The sequence below is a fragment of the Nanorana parkeri genome, unplaced genomic scaffold (assembly GCF_000935625.1).
Source record: "Nanorana parkeri isolate BGI_ZX_2015 unplaced genomic scaffold, ASM93562v1 scaffold994, whole genome shotgun sequence".
Classification (NCBI taxonomy): domain Eukaryota; kingdom Metazoa; phylum Chordata; class Amphibia; order Anura; family Dicroglossidae; genus Nanorana; species Nanorana parkeri.
Genome location: NW_017307262.1, coordinates 635,956 through 641,955, shown reverse-complemented (window position 1 = coordinate 641,955; position 6,000 = coordinate 635,956).

Genomic DNA, 6,000 nt, shown 5'->3' with positions numbered 1-6,000 from the left:
AACTTCCTTATCTTATGACTGGCCAGTGATGCCACCGATCATAGTTATAGGGAAACAAATGAGGTGAAGGAAGTGCTGTTCAAGATCTGTGTAATGCAGGACCTTCTGTGTTAGGGATCTTATAATTATGGGGTCATGTATAGGCTATTCCAGGAAGGTGGGCAGGAGGGAGGAAAGGAAGGGAGGAGCGAATAAAGTAGAGAATGAGGTAAGAGAAAGAAAGAAAAAAGAAAGAAAGAAAGAAGGAAAAGGAAAGGAAGAAAGGGAAAGTAGGAAAAGGAAAGGATAGAAGGGAAGGAAAGAAATAAATATATAAATTTAGTTTTCTAAAAACAATACCAGCTCGGTGAAAGATACAAAAGAGGTTAAATAACAAGGAGAGAAGGAAAGAAACAAGGAAGGAAATAAGAAGATAAAGAGGGAAGGAAGGAAGGAAGGGGAAGGGAGACTTCGGTTAACCCATAAAAATTCCTAAATTGCTTTGACTAAATGTATTTGGTCCAGACAATAAAGCTTGAGGTAAAATAAAGAGAGTCGGGACACACAACAAGAGGTAAATAAATAAGAAGGGGAGGAACAAAGAAAGAGGGGAAGAAAGAAGGAAGAATGGAAGAGAAACAGAGGAGGGGGAAATAAAGAAAGAAGGAAAGAAAGAAAGAAAGAAAGAAAGAAAGAAAGAAAGAAAGAAAGAAAGAAAGAAAGAAAGAAAGAAAGAAAGAAAAAGAAAGAAATAAAAAGAAAGAAAGAAAGAAAGAAAGAAAGAAAGAAAGAAAAAGAAAGAAAGAATAGGAAAAGGAAAGGATAGAAGGGAAGGAAAGAAATAAATATATAAATTTAGTTTTCTAAAAACAATACCAGCTCGGTGAAAGATACAAAAGAGGTTAAATAACAAGGAGAGAAGGAAAGAAACAAGGAAGGAAATAAGAAGATAAAGAGGGAAGGAAGGAAGGAAGGGGAAGGGAGACTTCGGTTAACCCATAAAAATTCCTAAATTGCTTTGACTAAATGTATTTGGTCCAGACAATAAAGCTTGAGGTAAAATAAAGAGAGTCGGGACACACAACAAGAGGTAAATAAATAAGAAGGGGAGGAACAAAGAAAGAGGGGAAGAAAGAAGGAAGAATGGAAGAGAAACAGAGGAGGGGGAAATAAAGAAAGAAGGAAAGAAAGAAAGAAAGAAAGAAAGAAAGAAAGAAAGAAAGAAAGAAAGAAAGAAAGAAAGAAAGAAAGAAAGAAAAAGAAAGAAATAAAAAGAAAGAAAGAAAGAAAGAAAGAAAGAAAGAAAGAAAAAGAAAGAAAGAAAGAAAGAAAGAAAGAAAGAAAGAAAGAAAAGGAAAGAAAGAAAGAAAAGGAAAGAAAGAAAGAAAGAAAAGGAAAGAAGGAAAGAGAATGGAAGGGAAAGAGAATGGAAGGATAGGAAAGATAACCGTAAAAAGAAAAAGGAAAGGGAAGCAAGTTAAGAAATAAAAAAAAGAGAACAGGAAAGAGGAAGAGAAAGAGAAAGAAAAAAAGGAGGTACAATGGCAACTTTTCAACAATCTATTTTCTTATAGTCTGCAAGATTAAGTACAGGCCAGCAAATTTTTTTGCTTTGACTTAACCTCACCAAAATACAATAAAATCATCATAAATAGGAAAAATGAAGACTGTTCTTGCCTCCATTGTATGCCATATCCTGTAGTGTCATGGAGACCACTGGGAGGAACCATCGAGCAATGCAGGGGACGCAGAGCATCAGTATCATCGGGGGTTACTCTGCAATGGAGTGGTGTACCAGGAGAGATAAGTACTCCTATGTTTCTTTGCAGGTACGGCATTTGGAAAGAAGCATTAAATAGGTGACAGAGTTGCTTAAAAAGAGACACACTGTATGGCCTTGACAGTTATATATTTGTGTAGAACAAAAAAAAATGTGATTTTCCTAATTTTATTCATTGACAAAAATGTTGTGTTAAGTGGACATTTTTTGGGTGCTGATCAGAATTCTTCTGTAGTCTTCAATAGTAGATCATAAGGGTATGCCAGTCCACTAACTCATTAGAAGTAAAATATGTTGCAATTTAATAATGTTTTGAGAATTAAAAGAACGGATGCCCTTGAAAAAGCTGATTATGAATGCAATCCTTGTAGCAGTATAATAAAAATCTGTATTTTCAACGAAACATTCTTTAGTATTTGGTTATTCTGTAGATTTCACTTCCACCTCCAAAGTCTCTGCATTGTCCTTCCATTGTCAATGTCTGAAAACAGACTGTCTGGTGCCACCCAATTTCCACCTCCTATGACTGGCATCGCTGGGCATCGCAAGTGACTATTGTGACAGCTTCTTCTATTCACTATTCTTAGGAGTAGATAAAAGAATGTTTAATTTAATTATACTTGTATTATACCGAGAGATAGAATGGAGAGCCAGTGACAGAGAGAGAGAGGGAGAGAGAAGAGAAGAAGAGAAGATGGACAGGGGACGGGTAGAGAGAAACAGAGGACTACAGTATAAAGATAATATGTGTGTATGAGGAAGTCTGCATGTGAAATCTCCTTTACTGCTGTATAGCACATTCAAATACTTTGTTATATACTTACTAAGGATTTAGAGTGGTCTATTTATTCTCTAGGGACCAGTGACATCACCAAATCACTTTATATTCATGGGAATGCAGCCAATCCAATTCATATTCATGAGAACGCAGCTTATCCGAACACTAGAGACCAGTGACATCACCGAGACCCTTCATATCCATGAGAAATCAGCCTATCCGAACACTAGAGACCAGTGACATCACCGAGACCCTTCATATCTATGAGAAATCAGCCTATCCGAACACTAGAGACCAGTGACATTACCGGGACCCTTCATATTGATGAGAACGCAGCCTATCCCATCACTAGAGACCAGTGACAGCACCGAGACTCCTAATATTCATGAGAACGCAGCCTATCCCATCACTAGAGACCAGTGACATCATCAAGACCCTTCATATTCATGAGAAGGCAGCCTATCCATCCACTGGAGACCAGCAACAACACCGAGACACTTAATTTTCATGAGAACGAAGCCCATCCCATCACTAGAGACCAGTGACGTCACCGAGACCCTTCATATTCATGAGAACGCAGCCTATACCATCACTAGAGACCAGTGACATCACCGAGACCCTTCACATTCATGAGAACGCAGCCTATCCCATCACTAGAGACCAGTGACATCACTGAGACCCTTCATATTCATGAGAACACAGCCTATCCCATCACTAGAGACCAGTGACATCACAGAGACCCTTCATATTCAGGAGAACGCAGCCTATCCATTTAATTAGATGATAAGATGTAAAATTTTTGTGATGAGATGCCAGTTTTCTGTTTACTTCTGGTTGAATATTAAATATTATTTATTTTTATTGTAAGAAACTTTGAAACTCGCAATAACAGCTCCTGAAATAAATATTTGTCAACAACGATAACGCAGACAGATAGAGTGTAGCACATATAATACATATAATTATTCACAGCCAACAGCTGAAGTATCACTCTGATCCTGTGAGAAGGTTAAGCAGAATTCTTGCGAAGAAGGCAAGTTACATAATATATGACCTTGAGAGGTGAAGTACATTCAAACACTTAACAGAAGAGCTTCTTCAGTGTCCCACTCATAAATGTTGCTACTTAAAAGAATATTATCCATTCTGAGATATTAGTCAACATCTCGGAGATATTAGGCGGATAACAAGATCACTCATTAGCACCGGTGATGTATCAAGTACTAGAGGGAGGAAAGATGGAATCCGAGGTCTTTTATAAAGCGACAAGGTGATATATGATGGGTACATCCATAATCCATCAGATCAGATGGTGTAATGAACTCTTACAGTGAAAATAAAACTCAGATTTTGATTTAAAAATGATGTACATAATATACATGAGCCACATACATCCCTTTGTCATAAATTCTTCCATTCTAATCTGAATTTACTTAAACTGCAAAATATATTCATCTTCCTCCTGCTCCTGCAATTTGCTTGCTGTCCTTTTTTTAGCTGCAGAAAGCTTCAGCTGAAATTACAAACCTTTTATGAACAACCTGCACATCCGAGGGGATGCTGGAGGTGCATTGTTTCCTAATACTACACTGCGGCTGGTCATGTGATGATAGTAGATCCTGCCACACAGCACACATTTGCAAAGTGCTCTGAAATGACTGATCTCACTACTAAGAGAACATATAGGTAAGGATATGTGGAAAAGTTTGTTAAAATTCTTGATTTTTTTTTTTAGAAGATAGACAGAAGATGATAGATAGATAAGTAGATATATAGATAGATAGATAGATAGATAGATAGATAGATAGATAGATAGATAGATAGATACCAAAGGCATGCAAGTATGACTTTTCAAAAGGAATGAAGAATTATTTAAATGAGCAGTACCAGGGTACCAACAAATGTGCCCGTGCCTGTGCCTATCTATAGAGCAGGGGAGGGAAAGATAGATAGATAGATAGATAGATAGATAGATAGATAGATAGATAGATAGATAGATAGATAGATAGATAGATAGATAGGCATGTAAGTATGACTTTTCAGAAGGAATGAAGATCTATTTAACGAGGGGCCTTCATTTATGTGGCGTCTCCATTTAATTCCAAAAAGCTGTTATTGCGAGTTACAATGAGCTGTAGGAGTACCAACAAATGTGCACAAATGTCTGTGCCTATAGAGCGGGGGAGAGAGAGAAAGATATAGACAGATAGATAGATAGATAGATAGATAGATAGATAGATAGATAGATAGATTTTCAAGCATATTATTTAAATAACATTTGTACCTTTTTAAAATGAATTGAATTATTTTTTAATAAGTTCTGCTCCTCATCTATATAAAAAGAAGACATGGTAACAAAGCTGTCTTCACACTCCCTTCGTTCAGAGATCTTTCATAAACAGATGCCATGTGAACGGAGGGAGTGTGAAGACAGTTTTGTTATCATGATGACTTTTGACCAAGACGCTTTGGAATTAAATGGAGACGCTACATAAATGAAGGCCCCTCGTTAATGCTCAGCAGACTATTCCACGACAACTACACGGTAATAACAGCAACCATAAAAATGCGGTAACATTTGCATCTCTGTACAACCGACTCATCAAATACAGAGCACCAGAAACATCTGCCATGTGTGGGCACCAGACAAGGTGGTTGAAGAAAGGTCATATCAGGGATGGGAGAACCGCTTATTAAATACTGAGTCCCGTCCATTTGTGTTTCCAGCGTTCTTCAACCACCTTGTCTGGTGCCCACACATGGCAGATGTTTCTGGTGCTCTGTATTTGATGAGTCGGTTGTACAGAGATGCAAATTTTACCGCATTTTTATGGTTGCTGTTATTACCGTGCTGTTGCCATTAAATTGTCTGCTGAGCAGCGCGGTATTAACAAGAGGCTTCCATTAATGTTACAGTCTGCATTCAACTCCCAGCACATAAAACTCAGTCTACTTCTATTTCTGGCTGCTGCACCGAGGAGATTCTACAGGGGATCCAGGTATGTGAACAAAACAAATAGAGATAGGCTTTAAAGTCACAGTAAATGTCAGGAGTTAAATGATAAAAATACATTCAAGTACCTTAACAAGTAACAACAATGTATGTTATTTGTGTATCATTCGGCTGTAGATCCTCCAATCATCTCTGAATTGGTGCTGACACTGTCCTTCCTTCTGGAGGGGGGGCTACTTGTGTTCCCCATGGTCCCTGTGTGTGTTGTAGAGTAGTCACCGCTCCAAGCTCACTCCCGTGATGGACTACAATCTCAATGCAAATTAGTAATTTAAACGTGTGCTCATAGTCCATCTTGGAAGCGAGCTTGGAGTCTTTGTGCTTGTAAATGCTCACTTTTAATGCTCCAAACTTGCTCCCGTGATGGACTACAATCTCATGTTTAGTTTACTAATTTGTATTGAGATTCAGGGGCGTAAGTACAGAACATAGGGCCCCATAGCAAGATTT